The sequence below is a fragment of the Belonocnema kinseyi genome, chromosome 3 (assembly GCF_010883055.1).
Source record: "Belonocnema kinseyi isolate 2016_QV_RU_SX_M_011 chromosome 3, B_treatae_v1, whole genome shotgun sequence".
Taxonomy (NCBI): domain Eukaryota; kingdom Metazoa; phylum Arthropoda; class Insecta; order Hymenoptera; family Cynipidae; genus Belonocnema; species Belonocnema kinseyi.
Genome location: NC_046659.1, coordinates 105,374,922 through 105,396,688, shown reverse-complemented (window position 1 = coordinate 105,396,688; position 21,767 = coordinate 105,374,922).

Sequence of the window (21,767 nt, the reverse complement as noted above, 5' to 3'; positions counted from 1 at the left end):
CGTATATTGACAAAATAGATTGACAATATTTACAGGAACATGACCTCAGTTTTTAGTTGTCATTCAATACGGCACTCAAGTGGGGCGCACACACAATTGCACAGCGCATGGTGCAAAAGGATCTAGACCAATCACAGTTCGGAACGTTGAACTTTCATGCAGTCTCCAGCCATTTCGTGTAATCTACAGCCGCACACAGCAGACGATTTTCCATTTACTAACCTGAAATTCTCGCGCGTCGCGTCGTTTGATTTGAAAGTGTCGCACGTCGCATCGTTTGTTTTGGAAGTATTTTCTATTTTTGAAAGTGGAAGTTGAGAAATATAAGATAAAAAGTGGTGTACTGGACTCCCCGTAAAGAATATGAACACTAAGGAATGTGTTTCGATAATCCCAAGCTGATGTGTACAAATTATTTTACGATCTGGTGTAATAGTGTAATAATTGAAAAAATTTCTTAACTTAAATGCGTCAAACGACGTCAAATTTAAAAGTAGAACTTGAAGCCAAGATCGCCAAATAAACTTAAAACGATACTGATTTATAATTGAAGACATACGAAGAAGTTCTTTTATATAAAATCAATTACTTTTATAAATATTAGATTAATTGTCCACGAAAAACATAAGATTACTTCACACTTTGATGTCCCGTTCGTTATGAGCATTGGCTTTAAACGTCTAAGTCTAGCATTAAATTTACAGTTACCACATTCAAAAGTCAAGACGCTTCTTTCAGCATGATCGGTCTCGTTATTACTCCGTGCTGTAGACGGCCTCCTTCGCATGCTAAATTAGGTGAGGTACTATGCCCAGAGCTACTTGGATGGCTTGATAATCCTAGTCAGGGGGGCTCATCTGGTGTTGCATATTGTAGAGTTCTGGTTTGATAATTTAGGGCTCTTGGTAAGTCCGGAAAATACCAGCCTATTCATTTTCATGAGAAATTAGAAAGTGTCGATAGTAGTAAGTTGACGCTCCTGTATTCTGTGGAAGGAGGCTGACATTTTCAGATTCGGTTAAATATCTGGTAGTAATCCTCGATAACAAACTGAACTATGAGAAGCACCTGGAGGACCAATGCAGGAAATTTGTCTTGACTTTCTCGATGTGCAGGAGAGCTTTTAGATTGACGTGGAATCTAGGGCCTAAAATGATTGCATGGTTCACGGTAACAACTAGTTGATTGGGACGCATGGATTGACATTAAAAAACAGAAACATTTAAATGCCTTTAAATGCGTACCAGTTGCATTTTTGTCCGAAAAATAATTAAATTTCATTGACCGGCATTGACTCTATTCAATTTTTGTCGACAGGATTAAATCGCAACACGGTTCGATAGTTGGTTCATGAAAGGCATTGCATGGCATAAAATTTGGCGGTTCAGCGATTATCATTGAGTGGCATAAACTCATAGGTATTACAACAAAGTCACTGCAATGCCTTGAAGTGTACGCGCATTCAAAATGATTGAAACGAAACAACTTTTATGCAGTAAGCCGCGTTTACTGGCATTTCGGAAAAAATTCAATTTTTACGAATTTAAAGGCATTGAAATGTCCATTTTATAAATGCCAGTTAATGCTCTACAATCAACTGCTTCTTACCGGGTCTACTCTGTTGTCCTTGAACCGAGGCGTGGTTCTGAACAGCCGCGGTCTGGTTCCACGGGCGAAAGTTAAAACGGCGCAGGACGTACTGCGACGAATACAAACGCTGGCGATGAGTGTTTTACATACAGGGCTTCACAAAGAGGTCTAGAATCAACTACTAAGGGCATATAGTTAAAGGTGTGGCACAATAGCTTTATAGCTTGAGGGCCAGGGGAGCTGCAAAAGTCTTCCGCCCACTTTTAAAACTACACTAATGCTATATGAGACGATCCCATCTATTTCATTTCTATTTACATAATGTATAGTGGATACTCAGCTTAAATATTGCTAAGCCATAATAACTTTTAGTCAAAAGATATAGTTGAACTATACGTATATATCTTAGAAGTACGTCCGAAGTCCCAGGTGCGAATTCAGGTCAGCACTCAGAGCAGGTGCGTTCGCCCAAAGGCGGACCAACTTTGGCCCGCCGTAGATCGACAGCCAAAGTTGGGTTAGCTTTTATATTTTAAGATACTTATGTCGGCCCAGCATAAACAGCCAACATTGGCAGACAACGTGGGACCGACTGTTGGTCCAACAATGGTCCAAACATGGACCAACCATCGGGGCCACTATGGGAAATCTTTTGTTAACAAGTAACGCCGACTCCCGGCCCAACTCTGGACCGAAGTCGGTCCGGAGATCGGCATGAAGGGATTTAGAAAGTTCTCAAGAAGTTATTATATTGGCCCAACAATGGCCCAAAAATGGACCAACAATCGGGGCAACTATGGGACATCTTTCGTTAACGAGTAACGCCGATTACCAGCTCAACTCTTGGCCATAGTCAGCCTGGAGATCGGCGCAAAGAGATTTAAAAATTCTTTTTATAAAAAGAGAAAAAATTTATAAATGATGTTCAAACTATTTCAAATAATTTTAAAGAAGTTTAAAATATATGAGAAGAACTAAAAAAAGCCAAAGAATTTTCAAGAGATTTTAGAAACTTTAAAATACTCTTTATGAATCCAAGAGACTTTTAGTGATTGTAAGGGATTTTATGCCATTTCAATGGATTTAATATAGTCTGAAAGGTGACTAAAAGAATTTTAAATCTTAGAAAGCATTTTAAATGATTTTAAAAAAAATCAAAAGATTTTAGAGATTTTCGTGTAATTTAAAAATATGTTAAAGTATTTAAATGCGAAACTTATAGAGTTCGAACCCCAAGGCGAATAAAAATTTTCTTAGCGTGCGATTATAAACAGTGTAGTGATTTTATTATATTGATGAAACTACCCATCGTATCCTCTACTATGAGATTAGTTCTATAAAATTTAATGGATATTTTTTCCGTGTAATTACCATAGTTTGCCCGATTTTGGTAATGGATATTGTACCAATAGACGGCTAACATGGTCGGGTCTAAGTTATAATTTTGCCGTTGGGCCGACTTCTAGTAGTCATGGTTAGGCCAACCATGGTAGCCAATAGTCGGCAAACAGAGTTGGGCCACAGTTTTTATTTCGATATGTTGGCCAATGCCTGGTTGGCAAAGTTAGCCCAACTCCGAGAAAATTGGCCCGACTATGGCTCAATGGAAAATTCGCATATGGGGTATAACTTCTTAATGATTCAGAATTAAAATAAGTTGTATTTTATTTGCAGAAGGACAGCCTACAAGGTTAATTAAATGATATTCGTAATTATAAATGTTTTTGTTCTAGTTTGAAAGCTATCGTAATGCTTCTTCGACGTAGTCTATATACATTGAAAGCTTTAATAATTTTTTTAGATTGTCTACGTAATAGTCACTGATAATGATAAGCATATATAACAAGTGAATATATTCTAACTTTCTTAGGCATTTCCATGAAAACAAACGAAAAGATGAACATCCTTATCAACGGTCTGCTTACCTTCGTGTTTCTACTCAAATTTGGCGGTAAGTGCATCGTCTATAATGTAAATGTCAATGAAAATATGAAATATTACACATTCAAACCATAAACTTTTTGTGATAATTAGATAACATTTAACATACGCACTTATTGAACCCTTTTAAATTAACATCTGTTAGACTCTAAGCGCTTCGCCTTACGATTTGCCAAATTTTTAAGTTTTTCATTTTTAAGCATAAAATTAATTATTTTACATACATTATTATTTTAAATTGATAAGTATATATATTGTAGGATCATTATCAACTATAGGGTGGTCTCTCCTATTCAAATTTAATTGCTATATGCAACTCATATATATTATAAAATCTAAATTGTTTCAATGTTAAATTGCGCAACCTCATAAAGTTTTCAATTTGTGTAAATAAAGGTTCGGCAAATATAACGTTGTAGCAACTTACTAAATATATTACAATCAAGGACAGAAAATGTATTGGCAATATTTTTATTTGATACTATGAATACAGATTTGAATAAAAGTCTTTTTATTGATACAGCGATAGAGGCCATCCATAAATTACGTTACACAATGTGAAGGAGGAAGTCTAGCATAGTGTTACAAAAAGGTGAAAAACTATAGGGAAAAGTCGGAAAATTGCGTCATCTAATTGATAGAACAGCCCGTAACTCTGCCGGAACTTTAAGTATTACAGGAAAAGCTGGGGTTTTTATTAGAACCCATTTTGGTTTCAAAGGAGCTTCAACAAAAATGAACCCCACATGCTAAAAAGGAACCGAAAACAATAAATAAGCTTTAAATCACACCTTAGTTGGTGTTGTAAAGGATCTCAATTGTAACTGAGCCTATTTATAAAGAACCTATTTTTCGCTTTGCCCACTTCGACATTTTATAATTGATAACATAATTTTCACCTTGAAGCACATATGTAATCGAACTCTGATGGACATAACTTAATGAAAATAATTATTTTACAAAATACTACCCCAATTAAAATAGATATAATGACTTAATGAATATCATTTGCAGGTTATGTAGCAAAGTTGTTAACATAAAGGCATATCCATATGCAGAAAACGTTGCGTCTCAAGTCATCGGTCAATAACCCTAAATCGACCTATACCAACTCGACTTACCAACTCATACTTCGCAAGCGGTTGGTTTGTGAATGCGGCTTAATGTTCTTTTCGAGATCGCTCTAAATTAACCCTTTAGGCGCTCTACAGGTTTCTATTGGAGCTCAAGTTCTAAATGACACCAACTTTTATTTTAGCCGCAACTTTACTGAACCTTCAGTTTTTTCTGTGATTGTTGAATTTTAAGCACTGCGATGATCAAATATTACTTTCTTTTTTCAATTAATATGTCAGTATCCGATTTTAAATGATTCTGCATTTTAAATCGTTCACTTCAAATAGTTTTAATTTGACATATCTTTTCTTGCAATCCACTTCCTCTGGCATATTTTTTGGCTTTTTTAGCTTCTTTTTGGCACCGATAACGATTTTTGGGCTCTGATAAGTTTTAAACAAAACGACTTTTGGATGGAGGCGCTGGCCGCCAGCACCTCCACTACGGAAAATTGAAAGAAATAAAATGATATCATTATGGATGTAGTTATATCAAAAATTATACTACTATGACTGTAGGTATACCAAACAAAGACTTGGAGAGTTTTGTTTGGGAAATATTTTTAATTACATTTTTTTCCACGATTTTAATTGAAGACAACAGAGACTTAATTCTTTAAATTTGATAGGGGTAGTTCCTAGGGGTCTTGGTGTAATACTGTGCAGGTAAATATATCAAATACAAACTGGAAGAATTATGTTTGGTAATTACTTTTGTATTCAAATTTTTTGCGATTTTATTTTAAGGCAACTGATACTTGGTTCGTGAAATGTTCTAGGTGTCGTTCCTAGGGCTTGTGTAGATTACTGTGGAAATATATTCATTAACCAGAGTGTTTGAAAGTGGTTTTGGGTAGTTAATTTTTGATTTGAGATTGCTTTTGAAGTTTTAGTTGATGGATGGTGAGACTTGATTCTTGGAGTTTAAAAAGGTTAGTTTTCAAGTGTTGTTTAATATTACTGTGGAGATAAGGATATAAGAAAGATTTTTGAGAAAGTCTTCGTGGAAATTATTTTTTATTAAAATCTTCATGGATTTTTTATTTGAAGACAGCTGAGCAGGGTTTGCTTAAATCCATTAAGGGTGTTTTGGGAACCCCACAAAACCATTGACTTTTGATTTATATTTTTTTTTTAGTTTTGTTCAATATCTATATTTTTAGTTAGAGGTGGCTGTTAGTGTTATAGTTTATTTTCGGAGAATAGAATTTGTTATTTTTAGTGAACTCAAACAAGCTTAGACCCATGGTCTAAAAAATTCTGGTACTGCTAAATAATTTTTTTTTAATTTTCTGCAATGGAGGTTCTATCGGGCAGCACCTCCACCCAAAAACTCCGTTTTTTACCAGCCTTTTTTTTCACCGAAAAGTCGATTTTTTTAGAAAACTAAAAGAGCCTGAAATCCTCGAATTCCCCAAATGCCCTGAAAATCTCGAAATTCCCTGATATCTTTGAGTTCTTTGCATTCCTTTAATTTGGTAATTCCTTGATTTTATTTAATTGCTTAAGTTCTCTAAATTTTCTTAAATATCTCCAAATCTCGGTAATAATTCAATTCCTTTAATATTCTGAATTCTTTAGATATCGAGAATTCCAAGAATATTCCAAAATACATGAATTCTGTCAAATCTCTAAAATCCTAGAAGTATTTTAATTCTTTGGGCATTAGAAATTCTCTAAATTCCAGAAAAATTCTGAATTCCTTCAATTCCCTGATCTTTTTGGGTGTTTTAAATGGTCTGATTGCCTTAAAGTTTCCAAAATTGCCTGCATTGCTTTAAATATTTTAATTATCTCAATTTGTTTATTTTCTGGAAGATGATAAATTCCTGAAATTCCTCGAATATTATCGATTTCCCTCATTTCCTTTAATTCTCTAAAATCCTGAAAAATCACTAAATTTTTTTAATTATCTGAAATCCCTGAAATTACCTGAAGTGCTTAAATATTTCATATTCCCTGAATTCTTTGAAATCTTTCATGTCCTTTTTACAGAATTAAATTCTATGGAAGATGGGGGATCAAGATTAAGATCCGTGCGCAAGAAAGGGCGCGCGCTCGGTCGCCTGAGCGCATGCGTGGACGGGATAAAACGCGAGAAATTTCATGTGGGAGATAGTCGCCCCGTTCTTGTCGAAGGCCCGCCAACTGATTTTGTCGAGTATATGGGGAAGAATATTGAGGTCTGGCTAAATCCTCCTAGAACAAGAGTCTTAAAAGCTGACTTCCCGGGCAATACGTTTCCTGTTGGCTCTAACTTTTATCAATATAAAGATTTTCTAGTCCGTCGTACTTTCGTAGAATACGGAGATATGGTGCAATATATATGGGCCAATGGAACACTTATGGGAATCCGAGCACCGAAACCAACTAGTAAGTGGCCATCCATAAATTAGGTAACAGATATTTCCCCAGTCTTTAACCCCTCGGCTCCCCCAACTATATAAAATTAGGACAATACGGAAATTGCAACAATAAAATTATAAACTCCTTGAAAATAAAGATATAAAAATCTGCGGCATTTGGTAAAAAAAGACTTATCAAATATCTCATTTTTACATTTTTTTTTAATTTCTAACAATCTAAACATTTTAGATAACGTTAGCGATCATAATAAACGTTAATAAATTGCAATATGAAACTCGAGATTTTTTATATTTTTTTATCCTGTTTAATCTGTACTCAAATCTAGAAAAGTGGATCGTTGAATCTAAACGTGTCCTTTGCAAATATTGCGAAACCTGATAAAACTAAAAAATGCTGAATGACTTTGGAGGTAGCAATAGTTTGAAAAATGGTGAAAAACTTTATTTTAAGGCAATGTGAAGAGTCGGTTACGTAACCAGATTCCTACCTCATCGACACTTCTTCTATTACCTGAATCATTTTCACTCGAAGCGCCACATCAAGTTGAAAATTTGAGATAATAAATAAGAAGAACTAAGACAGGTGCCTCTGGTACTTAATTTTTCTAATTATGAAAAAAACAACAACAAATTATTTACAAAATTTTTTTTTTCATAATTATTAAAATTAAGAACCAGGCGCAACTTAGTGCTTCGTATTTATTATCCCAAATTTTCAACTCGATTTGGCTCTTCTTGTGAAACTAAGTTAGGAAATAAAAAAGTGTCAGTTAGATAGGAATCTGATCACGTGACCCACTCGTTACATGGCCTCAAGGGACATTTTTTATTATTAGAAGGAAATCTCTTCAAATCTTTGAAGTTCTTTAAAATCATTTAATATTGAAGAATAATATTTTGAATTTTCATTGAAATAATATGAAATTAAATGAAATCCCGTGACGTTACATAAAATTTGATTACGTAACATTTTCAGTTTATGAATTTTTTGCGTCATCAACTTTGTATATCAAAATTCTTAAATAAATAATTTTACTTGATCATAAAATTTATTTCTGAATGTTTCTAAACATTATTGATATAAGCTACCATACTATAATTTGCTAACTTTCGTGGGAAAGCTTTAAATGGTTCAGGTTTTATTCTTAAATAATAATTTTAGGTTTTGAAGATTCAAAAATATGTGGAAAAATAATATAAAAAAATTTGAGACAATTTTTTTTTAGTTTTTGTATGATTTAGAATTTTTTAGGTGTACTGCATTTTTCAAGGTGTCAAAAGAATGAAAAAGAATGTTCTTATAAAGTTTATGAAAAAATGTATAATGATTATTTTGTAATGAATTACAAGAGAAAACTGAAAAACATTTCAAAACATTTTTAATTATTTTATAAAATTTTTAAAAAGAGTTTGTAAAATTTCAAACTATAATTAAAAAATAATCAAAACTGGTAAAGAATTTTTAAGAATTTTTTAATGTTTCACGGAAATAAAAAACTACTTTTTTTAGTTTCCTGGGAAAAATTAAAAAAAAATTAAATCAAAGAATTGATTTTAAGAGATTATTTAAACAGATTTCAAAAGATTTTTTAAAAAAATTTAATTGCTCAAAGAAGAATGTGCAAGATTTTAAGGTATTTTTTGTAATTTTGCAGATTTAAAGAAAAATCTAGAAAAGCTTGAATAATTTTTAAATATTTGAAGGTTGAAAAAAGAGGGCAGAAGATTTGAAAGCAAAATGTTTTAATTTGGTAAAATTAAAAAATTAAATATAGAGTGAATTTATGGAATATTTAGTCGAATTCAAAAGATTTATAAAGAATCTCATACTTTAAAAGCTTTTTAGAAATGTAGATTTTTAAAGATTTCAAAAATGAACTATAGAAGCTTTAAAAGAAATTCGAAAGCTTTCAAGAGATTAAACAAATTGTCCGAAAATACCTCAGAAAATTTAAAAGATCATAAAGAAACTTTCTCACATTTTAAATGATTTGTCAAATTAAATAGATAATAAATACTTAAAAATTAGAAAGATTTCCGAAAATGTATTAAATATTTTTGGACTACTTCAAAACCTCTAAAAGTCCTCAAATCTTTTTAAAAGACTTTAATTTTTACTAATATTTTATAAAATCCCATAAAATGAAATAAAAATTACTCTATAATCCTCTACATTCTTTTTGATACATCTAAAATATTCAAAAATCTTTTTTTAATTTCTCAAGAATCTTCTAAAAATTATAATCAAATAAATTTTCAAACAAACTGATAATACTTATTTTCTTGTCCTAAATTCTCAGAATGTAATTCACACTAATATTCAAGTGTTCCAAAGCTTTTAACAAATAAATAGTTATTTAAAATTTTTATTTTATATTATTATTAATATAATTTCGTACTCGTCATCCCATTGAAAAAAAAATTAATTTGATGAATTTCAATTAGCATTTACATTCGGTAACTTCAATATTTGTATCAATAAAAAAAATATTGAAAAACCGATAATGCTGGTAATATGTAAAAATTCTAACTAAATTCTAACTGATGCACATTAATCACCTTTAGTCAATTTTAATCCCTTTTGCGGTTTATATGGGTGACATTTTTTAAGTAAATTTGGCTGTGATAGCCCTGTATATAATTTGTTTATTTTCAAATAAAATAGTTTTTGATACATAAAATTTTTAAAATATAATTCGTGACGTATACTAACGAATCTTTCGAAACCCAGCGGTCACAATTTGAATAGTGAAAAAAAATACTTGCGAAACCAATAAAATGTATTGATAGATATAAAAAAATGTTGTGAACTATATCTCCAAGTAACTAAAAAAGTAACCCTGTTAAAATTTTCTGCAGAAAGCTCTTTTGGAAGCAATCTAATCATATGTATTTCTTTCCGAACCTTACCGAGATCTGCATCTGATTCTTTCCGAAATATTTTTATGGCAAAATAAAAATAAAATTATAAGCGAAAATACTCTGAATTTAATTTATAATCAATTTACAACCAATTTTCCCTAACTTGAATTTTTTGCTTAAAATCAGTCAAAACTACTATTAGAAACAGTAATATTCGAATGCAGATCTCGGAAAAAATTTGAAAGATAATTTTACGTGAACTTATCCAAAATTTCCTTTCCGGGGGTTTTTATAGGAATCACTATTATTTGTAGCTTAAAAAACTTTAAGTTTAAGAAATAACGTTTAATTTAAAGATTTATTTACAATAATTAAAAATTCACAACTCTTTATTTTCTTTTCAAGATGCAAACGTTATGGAACCCAATGATACAACATGGTTTATAGTTTGGCAGGCAAAATACTTTAGACTAACGGTAAATTCTGAAACACAAGAGCCGATAGGAATTGAGCTAATACCTAAAAATAGACACGATGCTACAGATTTAGTCGAAGATGCTGAAATTGCTGGCATCAAATTTAAGGTCTTCATTGGAGGGCCTACTCACGTGATTACGGGAGCTGAGCTTCCTCGCAGAAGATCACCTTCACCTGAAATGCCCAGGAGACCTACTCGACCTACAATTGTGCATAATTTTCGTGATCTAATTTCCTAAATAAAAACATAATAAACAAAAAATTATTATTTTAATGTACTTTTAGAGTATTAAACAGCGAAAGTTCACTGATTTATTCAATATGGAAACGTCACATTCAAACATTATAACCAATACTCAAAATATAAAAACAGAGCAATATCGAAAAGTTCGTATTGTAGACAAAATCGAGTGCGAAGCACGAGATAAATTTTGCTCTCCTTCCACTCAATTTGTTTCGAACACGCTTAAGACGAATTTAAATTTTGAAGGGTGCAGGCATGTGTAGATGATTCGCGGCGGTAGTGTACACCAAAATTGTAAGACATGTTTTAACAATTACAAAAGTTATACAAAAAATGTAATTTAATCCTTTGCGATATCTGGCAACAAAATGCTACGCAGGAAAAGAAGTTTTATTTTGAAAAAGGTGGTCTTGTTTTAAACCAAACAATAGGCTAAAAGTCTAGTTTGATACCAGCATGAGCTTCAATCTCACTTTTCAACCATTCATCCTTTTAGACGTATATAAGATCAAGCGAAGTCGAGGAACGTTTGAAACGCCTCGAGGGGCTACTCATTGAGAAATCTGGAAATCTTAAAACTATGCATATGGCTGTCTCAATTGAAATCGCATAAAGAGTGCTAAGATTCATTTAAGATTGCTGGGAGTGCCCAAATTTCCAAAACTGTTCAAGATCGGGACTCTCGAGGAGAAATCAGACTCGGCTAAGATCGGCCGCGTTCGCACGGCGTCGGACGTTAGTTCGACTCACCGAGGCAGCGTGTGCATTAAGAACGTGTGAATGCTTCGTGGTGTGTATGTGGTACCGAAATGTTAAGAGCAAAATCATTTCCCATTATTAAGCAATCTTGTACAACTTAAATTTTCTATTCTATCAATAATGTTTAGAAACATTTGGAAATAAATTTTATAATGAGTTAAAATCATTTTTTAATTTTGATACACAAAGTTAATGGTGCAGAAAATTCATAAAATAAAAATGTTACGTAATCGAGTCAAAATACCTCCCGCCCCCCTACCTCCCACATTAGAGACCCTAACAAAACGCGAACCCCTCCCCCCTTTGTAATGACTCATCATTTCTTCTTAAACAGACTAATAACAATTGTTATAAGGGCAACAGGGCATTTTGTACAATTACTCAATTAACATTTTAATGAGCGTAAGAAAAATTTTAGAGCTGCATCTTCATATAAAATTGGAGTTCTCACGATTTAAATTCAGCGCCGGTTAGTCAAGCGTAAATCGTAAAAGCAAATTGTCGAATTTCTCACCTTTTATAACCTCGCATAATTCATGGTTTGTTGTGTTGCTTTGCTGAAAAGCAATCGCAAGTATATAATAGATAAGATTATACAAAATTACCAATTTTCTTATTTCCGAAATTGGCCTCAGTGAATGGATTACCACTCGTATATATACTGCGATATAAATAATTACACTGTATCTAAAATTCTAGTGTAAATTTAAACTTTGCACTCTATGTTAATGTGAAGACCTCGTTGTTCATGTTTGCATTTGGTGTGGGAATTTAAAAAATTAACATTTCGTGTTTGAACCATTTATTGTGACAATGTTGCCCTTTATTTTAAGATAAAGACCTCGCTATGCATAGTCACACCCGCTACTGAAATTTGTATTGGTATTTTACTTCGATTTTCATTAAAAGTAATGAAAACAGAAAAGAATTCGTAACGACTTTGACATTAATCTTACGATAAGGACTTCGCTGTGCGAAGAAAGTTTTAGTTCTCGGTTTAATATTGGAAGAGAATCCTATTTTTGTTTATTTTTGTAAGAAAAATGTTGAAAAATTTATTTTAACTCATCGCCAAAAGACGCTATCATCTCTTTGTTATTAATTCAATGTTCAAGTTTGGTAATGAAATGCTCAGGGCTATTTTTAATGTCCTATCAGTATTAGAATCAATTTATATTGTTGGTTGCAATTTAGTGGAGAGGACACACTAAACGCAATTCAAACGAATTTATCAATGAATATAAATTTCATTTCGATAAGTTTAAAATGCGGCATAACTATTACCAAAAATTAATATCATTTTTGGTAAATCTAAGTTTTTTACTGGAATCAGTTAATTCCAGGCATAAATTAATTGAAAATAGTAGTAAACACAAAAATGATGATATTACAAGGGCTTGCCTTTATCCAAAAACATTTTCTACACAGGTGAATGATTAGTGGCTTCTCTTTGTGTGGCAAATTATTGTATAAAGGGCCGCGTGAAAAACGCCAAGGGCATGCGTAGCCGTCAATGGTATTAATGCGATCTGGGATATTCTGAATCACGGTGATAATTCCAATTTCCAGATCAAAAAACGGGGTGAAGTTTTCGATCTGACTCCATGCTCGGATAAACTGAGGAGCAAGATAGTTTCGGTTAACCCTTGGAAAACCGGCGGTTTCAAAGATCAGAACCCCCCGTAATAACACTTTGGGACTCATATAAAAAGAAATTCCACACTTAGCCTTGGAATGCCTCACAATTGTACCATTAATGAGTTTAAGCAAGCCGCAGGATTTCTGTGAAGACCTCTGACCACATCATATGATAACAACTGCCCCGCAATCACAATTAATGCAACGAAGCAACGCTGAATCACCTAATGAAAGCTCACTTCCAGGGTTTTCAGCGAATCTAAACCGACCAATAGCAGGAAGTCAGGGGCCAATATATTGTGGCCCCCAAGATTTTGATAACAAAAAGGTGGAATGGACCGTGGGGTCCATCTGTCCCTTTAAATCACTAGGTGCAGAAAACACATATCCAACGCTTTTAAAAAAGGCATGGATTTCGACGTCCCTACACGGACAAAATTATTTAGGATTAGGAAGTCCCTAAAAAAACGTGCCATGGGCATGGAAGTATAGTAGAGTGGCATTCATTCCCAAGCCTGGGAAGGAGGGTTACACTGCTGCAAAGTCTGTTCGGCCGAATACATGCTGTCGTGTAAGAATTGAAGCAGCAGCTGGAACAAAAGGATTATGATGTGGACACTTGCTTGGATATAAACAGTCCATTCAGCAATACTCCTCCAGATGTAATCTGTCGACAGGCTTCGAGTTGTGGCGTGCCAGACCATCTAGTAAGCTGGATAGAAGTCATGCTACGCCTGAGGAGACACAACACCAGAAATAGCGAAAACCTAGTTAAAGGAATAGGGCCACAGAGTTGTCCACAAGGAGGTGTCCTATCGCCTTTTGTATGGCACATTGCAGTAGATGGTCTCCTTCGTAAGTTAAATAAAGAGTGTTAGTATATCCAGGGCTACACGGATGGCTTTGTAATCTAATTAGGGGGGCTCGTATGGAAATTTTCATGGGTCTTGCAAGGTCGGCGCTACACACAGTAATCCTACATAGCAAACTAAACTGTGCAATGCACCTGTAAAGGAGAGTCTTTGGGTTGACGTAGAATATAGGGCCTAAAATGCTTGCATGGCTCTATTCTGCTGCTGTTACATCACGCCAGCGCTTATAAGATTGAGGGGAGTAATTAGGCTTGTGCGAACAGCGGAAATACGATTTACGCTCTGTGTAGAACCCCTGCAAGTCGCGATAACTTTGATGAATCGTTTGACAAGACAAAATGCCGATTTTAGGGATTTTCATAAATATCACCAAACATTTCCGTTTCTGCACTCCAAGCAGGGATGTGCAGAAAGCAAATAGTAACCCAAACCTCCAAGAGGAAATCTAGTATACAAATGGCTCCAGGGGTTTGGAAGCGTCAGGAGCAGGAATCTATGACAGCGCGAGTAGGAGGGGGATGGGGATCTTACTTGAGCGTCACTCTACTGTCTTTCAGGTAGAGGGATAGGCAGTTATTCGGCGTGCTGCAACAATAATAGAAGAAAACGCTACTGGAAGGCAGATTACGATCTGCTCGAAGAGCCAAGCGAGGTTAACTGCAGTCAGAAAACCAGACATGATATCAGAACTGGTTTGGGAATGCACGATGGCATTAAACTAACTTGCAGAAAAAAAACAATGTGGGTTCCCATATAGACAAAGCCAGGGAAATCCTTGGGTTACCGTAGAGGGGCATAATCACACTCGTTCAGATGAGAACTGTGCACAACATACTAGGCTTCACCAAGAGTTCTGGGGTCAACTAGTGAGAGCGAACAGAAGTGTGTACGTATAATACATCACGTATATTACATGGTTTTCTACATGTATATTACTACGTATATTACGTCCTTTGTTTTCTACAAATGTATTTTATATTTGATCACGTGACTATATAGGCGGGATTTTTTAATTCGTTATTCTAAAAATACCCAATTGCCTGATAGAAATAACTAATATTGAGCAATTAATTAATTATTTGTCATTATTTATTAATTTCCTAAACAAATTGTTTAAAAAATAATAATAATATACGTGTTTATTGTCCTTCATAATATTTCGGGTGTTTTCCTGCTTTGTAGCTTGCTCATTTGTTAAGTTTATCGCCTGCTTACACATGTCCCTTAAAGAGAAAATAGAAAATATAATTCTGTGGTATTATAAATAACCAAAAAGCTTTAGTTTACACGGTTTGCATTATTATTTTGGAATCAAATTATTTCAATATGATGTATGAATATGTCATATTTGATTTAAGAACGCACTATACAAAAAATTTGCAGTGAAACCTCATGAATTATCTTGAAATCTCAGAGAAATCTTCAGATATTAAATTAAATACTGAATAAATAATTTATGATAAACAGATATTTGTTTACATACCGGTGGACCTTTAGTCGCTTATAACCTGTGCTTTTAAAAAATTTTTGACAAAGTAAACACTTCGCAACATTGTAACCTTCGAACTTCTGGCGCATTTTCATTCTAAAAACTGAAATTAAATCGATTGAACAGCTTTATAAGAGGTGTCAATGATTCAAATCTGTGAAATGAAGTCCTACCCAAGTAAATTAAGTTCGCCATCTTTAATATGCATCATAAATAGTTTTCTACCATTTTTGACGTATATTACGTCTTTTATGTATTATACGTAAAAAACCTCGAGTTACATGTCACAACCCATCTCTGGATGTGGCACAATATCTTTATAGCTTAAGAGTCAGCGAAGCTGCAAGATGCTTCTCGACCACGTTAAAAACTAAGCTAATGCTACATGAGACAATCCTATAATTTTCATGTGTATTTGAATAATTTATAGTGGATCCTCAGCCTAAATATCGCTGAAATATAACAACTTATAGTCAAAATATGAACTTCAACTATGCGTATATATTTTAGCAGTACGTCTGAAATACAGTTGTAGAGTATAGGTCAGTTATGTCAAACGTATAAGTAGAGCATGCATAAAGTATAGGGAACGTATGACTATTTGTTGCAACTTCTAAATTAAACATAACTTGAAGAGATTATTTAGTTTATTAAAAATATAACATTATGTCTTTTATATAAATAATGATAATAGTAATATCTCTAAGAAAGCATCCAGAGGTGACTGTTGTCATCTCCAACGCTCGTGGCCGCTCGTAATTGTATACCTAGAACATCATGGGAGGAGGTTTCAAGCTTCGCATTAAATCCGTGTCTATGATGTATAACCGGCTTTTCCTGAGTAAAAGTTTAATTAAAGCACATAATTATAAGCTAGATTTTTTCATGCAAAATTAATTTTATGGTTAGGAACCAAAGATTACTAGATCTCTTATGCGCATATAAGGAATAATGAAAAGAATATAAACTTCTTGCTTTAAAGAATCCCCATATAGTTGAAAAACTGAGAAATCAAATTTTACCTTCAAAGTAGTTTTCGCGAGGTGAATATGGAACGAATTTTGTTCAACCTTGAACAACTTATTAAATGGCTTTTTTATAACACTAGAAGGATCTGTCATTCATGATGCATTATATTTCATCCCATTTATAGGATATCTTTAAAAACAAATGATCACATATCAATCATTGATCAATCCCATACTCAAGATTTAGGTTAATTGTGATGCTAATTTTTACTTGAGAATTAAAATCAGCTGTATTTTATTTGGAGAAGAACAGCGTAAAAATTTGATTAAATAATATTCATAATTTTAAATGTTTATTTTGGATTGAAGGATATCGTAATGCTTCTTCCACGTAGTCTATACTCATGGAAGTTTTCATAATTTTGCAGGTTTTCTGCCACCACTCACTCCCACCACTCACCAATACTGGGTATAGCCGAAGCGGACTGATGCAAGCGGAGGTCACAGTTACGGCGCATAAAATTTAAATGGTAATTGTAGGGGATGCTTTTTGTAGACGCATCCCCACTACTCAAATGCTGGTATGCAGACTTTGTCACAATCGCCCCTCCTGTAAAATTACGCTTTGACGCATTAGGTCGCTTTCTTCGCGGACGGTCACATATATAGCAAGTGGAGTATCTTGAAACTTTCTCAATCCCTCTACGAAACCTAACGAAAATATGAAGATCGTCATCAGTGGCCCGCTTCTTTTCATCGTGCTTTTTGTAAAATTTGGTGGTAAGTATACAGAGTAGAATGTAAATCTCAATGTAAATGTAAAATATTAGGCATTCCAACTATTACATTTTTTTTAATTTAGCCAACCTTAAAGATACGCAGTTATTGAACTCTTTTAAATTAACATATGTTAGACTCAAAAGCGCATCGACTTTTTATGTTTTTCATCGTTGAGCTGAAAAATATTTAATTTTTTTATTTATGCTACTTAATTTTCGAATCTTGAAGTTATTTTATTCCTCTTCCTTTTTTTAATTATTCAATGAATACCTAACCCTTACAATTTAAGATTGCGTAATTAGATTGCGTTTAAACATTTTTTTGCATGAGATTAGAGGAGACAACTCTGCAAGAGATAATCATTAATTATGAGGACAGATAAATAATAAATAATAATTTCAATATATTAAAACGTATAGTCTCTTCACAAAAAAATTAATTATTTTACATATATTATATGTCACACATATATTATAAAATAAAAATTGTTTCAGTGTTGAATTGCACAATCTTGAAAAGTATTCAATTTGTGTAAATAACGCTTTGGCAAAAATAACATTGAATCAACATCCATTCGACGTTTCTTACCTTGCCGCTATTTACCTTGCTGCTTCCCCTAACTCTCGGTCGAGCTCTTCCCCCACCAGACCGCGATGGCTCGGCATCTGAGAATTTTTCCGCTCTCTGTTTACGTTGCCGTTAATGGTTTAGGTCTTTTAGGGCAATTTTAAAGTGCAAAAAGTCATTATATGCTTTGTTAATGAGGCTTATAAAAGAATTTCAAAATCATAATATTTGTCTTATGATAATTTCCTTGTGACATGAGATAACCTCAATTATGGCAAATTTAATCAAAGTTTTATCAATCGTTCGTAAATACTAATCTATTTTTCAGTTTATTCCGCGAGATAACGATAGGTTCAAAATTTTTTGGAACCTAATATGAGATAATTACTTCCACAATATGTATTCTGAAAATCGAACTTTCACTGTTTCTAAACACTGATCCGCGCGCGGCAACGTACGTTGCGAGCGAAACAATTCGCATCAAGCACTGCGTATCAAGATTAGACTCGAGAGTGGGGGAACATCGTTTCCAGGAAAATTACTCCCCTACGGTCCCATCCGTGGCAAGGTAATTAGCGTCAAATATACTAAATATATAACGACCGTGAACAGAAAATACATTGCAAATATTCTTATTTTATACAATGAATATATTTTCAAATAAAAGCCTTTGTTGATAAAACGACAAGGATAATTCATAAATTACATTACACAATGGAGAGGGGAGAGTCTTCGGGATGTATGAAACCTTGATATAGTTCGCGTATGCCATTTTACAGAATTATTATTCTTGATATGTAAATCATGAAAAAGTACTTGACACACGATTACGGCGTGTAAATGTGTTAGTTCTACTTTTTGGAAATTGTATTATACTTTCCAATAACACGGAATGATTAGTTCGTACTTAAAACGCATTTACGTTCGAACTTTATATAGTAAAATGTTCACATAATCATGGGCATACGTTTCAGACTTGCGCAACCTCATAAACAAAATATTTTAAATGTTGCAAAAATCTATATAATTTTTGAACAATTAATTACCGTATGCCATTTGCTTTTTCACAAAATTTACAACCAAAAATAATGTTCAAACGTCTGGCATACGAATCAAGAGTTTACAATACTTCACAATAATAAAGTAAATGGTAAAAATTTCTTACTCCATAATATGCCTTGTATTGGCTTACCAAAGAGCGAGCTATTTGCACTTTACAACAATGCAAATTATTAAGAAGAAAATGATTCAGAAATGTAGAAATGATTGATTTCTCTTAAAAATTAAAACATTTTTATGAAATATAAGTTAGCCTTTGGAATTCAATGAAAACAAACGGTTATTTAATAAATATATGTAATACATTTTTTCTTACCTAGAATGAAAAGTTATAAACTGAAAATTCCAGACCTGATTAGTATTATTTAATAAAAATAGCGGCAAGACTTTCCTCTAAAAAAAAATTTCTTTTTTCGAATTATAAAAAAAACTACTGGAGGAAATCATCTTCACGCCTGTTTTTTTATCTGTTTTAAAAGTGCCTGATTATTTATAATATGAACATAAAAATGTCTTCTTTTCAAACCATAAAAATCAATACATATTCGTGTCTAAAAAGCCCAATTTGAAGGCAGATGTTAACAATATATAAAATGATACTGTAAAAAACGTCAAACTTCGATATTGTTGAAAAATTGGAATAACTCTGGAAGTACTTAACACTTGCTTCACCTAATTTAGAGGTAAGTCACCAAGGTATTCTTCTAATGTTTTAATTTTTCTTTTATATTTGGTCAGTATATTTATTTTTTACCATTTTGCCACTTTTTTGCACTTCGTGCGATCCTAGGGTCAGTGTAACGCAACAAGAAATTTCATAACCTTTTTATATTTTAATTTTTGATAAATATATAATAGAAATGTAATAATTTGTTAGCTTTATTTTTAAAAAATTAATATCTTATTTCACTGTTAAGAGAATAAATTAAGAAATTCACCTGTATGTAACCCGAGAAAACATAACCCTAACGTTGCATCAATGTACACACGCACAACATAGGTCTTATACATAAAAATTAAAACCATCAATACGTACCTTTGAATCTTTCCACGAGCCAGGATGGGTGTGGTAAGTCCAAAAACTCGAATGTTGATTTTTTCATCGCTGATAACCTTAAAAAGTCTAATTTCCACTTTAAAAACTTAACTCGCATATTCCAAATCTAAGACGAAGCGCACTAAATGATTGCATTAGGCATCGTGAGTCTTGCGCCTTTCAACCCAGCGGACCCAAAGAGACCCTGGCGCATGCGCAATGGACCAGAAAGCCGAATCTGGGACAACGGGCCAATTAATTGTCTGTGCTAACTTTTCGCTAGTTCAAGGGCCCAATGCATTGCTGCAGCGGCCAATTAACGTGCAACAATTATAACTGGTCACTGTAGCCAACAGACTTGGCTGCCCTGACAGTTTGAACAGACGTTGTAACCAACTATTCCTTATCCACCAAAAAATGGGTGTGCCGACCAACCATTTATCTGAGTGTATTTGTTATTATTTTGCATATAAAAACTCGTGACATTTCAAAATTTTATTGTATATTTTCTGTATTTTATTCACTTACGGATAAATGTGTTATATAAATAGAGGGACATCGATGTATAACTCTGAACTTTTGATCAGGGTACGACACAACCCGTTCAAACGGAGCAAAAAAATGGTTTTCTCTATTTCAAAAATGAGTTTGAACGTCGTTGACAACAAGCAATTAAGCGTGATAACTGCCCAAACTGCCCCGAGCATTGTTTGAAGGCTGGCAAAAAACCCCGTCGTGTAATCAATTGCGATTTTTGGACAAAGGATTCTTAAATGACTAATATAAAAGTCAGCCTTCGAACAATGATCAGCGCAGTTTGGAAATTGAGATGAAAAAACCCCAAGTTTTAATTAAGGTTTCTTTGATCATTATAACTGCAAGAAAATCATTATTTTACACATATAATATAGTTTAATACTTGAGTTTATTAATAAATTAATGTAATTTTACATAAATATAAAAACTCGGCTATTATTAAAAACTGTTAATAATGTTACTTTTATATTTTTATTAAAGATAGTGGTCTTAAATTTTTTTTAAATTTCTAAAACTATTAAAACTATAATTTTACAAACTATCAAAATAATCTAAAAGTTGGGCAACAACAACAATATATCAAAATTTAAAAATAAATGCATACATGAAACCGACAGAGCCATTCGATTATCTTAGGTTAAAGGACATGGGTGTAAATAAATCGTAATACTTACCGCCATAAACGTTCCATCAGGAGCTAAAATTTCCTTTTTGCAAATTATCTAATCCTTCAAAAAGTGATCTTCACACAATAAATATTCAGCTTTAATAATAAAATCATTTTTGTCACGCTTAATTGATTGTTGCCAACGCTCAACCTCATTTTTTGGAACGGACAAAAACAATTTTTTTAGTTTGTTTGAGAGGGTCGAGTCGTACCCTAATCGATAGTCCGGATCTATACATTAATGCCTTTAGTCCATAAACTTGATAACTTTGATACTGATAATCTTTTCACTTTTTACTCTGCTTGAAAATTAAAAACCTTAAAAAGATATTTCCAGTGTATTTAAAGTCTATTTGTCAATCCTCGATATTTTTTAATTCTATAAACAGTTAATCTTGGCTAAATTCAAGCTCAAAGTTTTTAAAATATCCAAAAACAATCAAAATATTACAAAAACTGCAAAAAATACTAATCTCCCATGTTTCTTATCAGCTGTCATTCAAATGTTGTGCGCCGCGCTAGTGGCGCCAGTGTTTCATCTTCTGTCGTCCTTCACAAAACTGACTCAGTGCATTCGCATGGCGATTGTAACCAGTGATCCCAGATCTGAAACGAGACGTGGTCCAATACTATGACACGTCTATGTTCGTGTAAATATGGTAGGAGACGATATAAATGCCTGGGTTGCGGCATTTTAATATTTTCAGATTTCGATGCTGGACTGTCGATTCTCATAATTCGAATACTTCGCGCGCCTCTTTAATGCGTGTAATTTGAGGTTACGTTACTTCACGTATAAA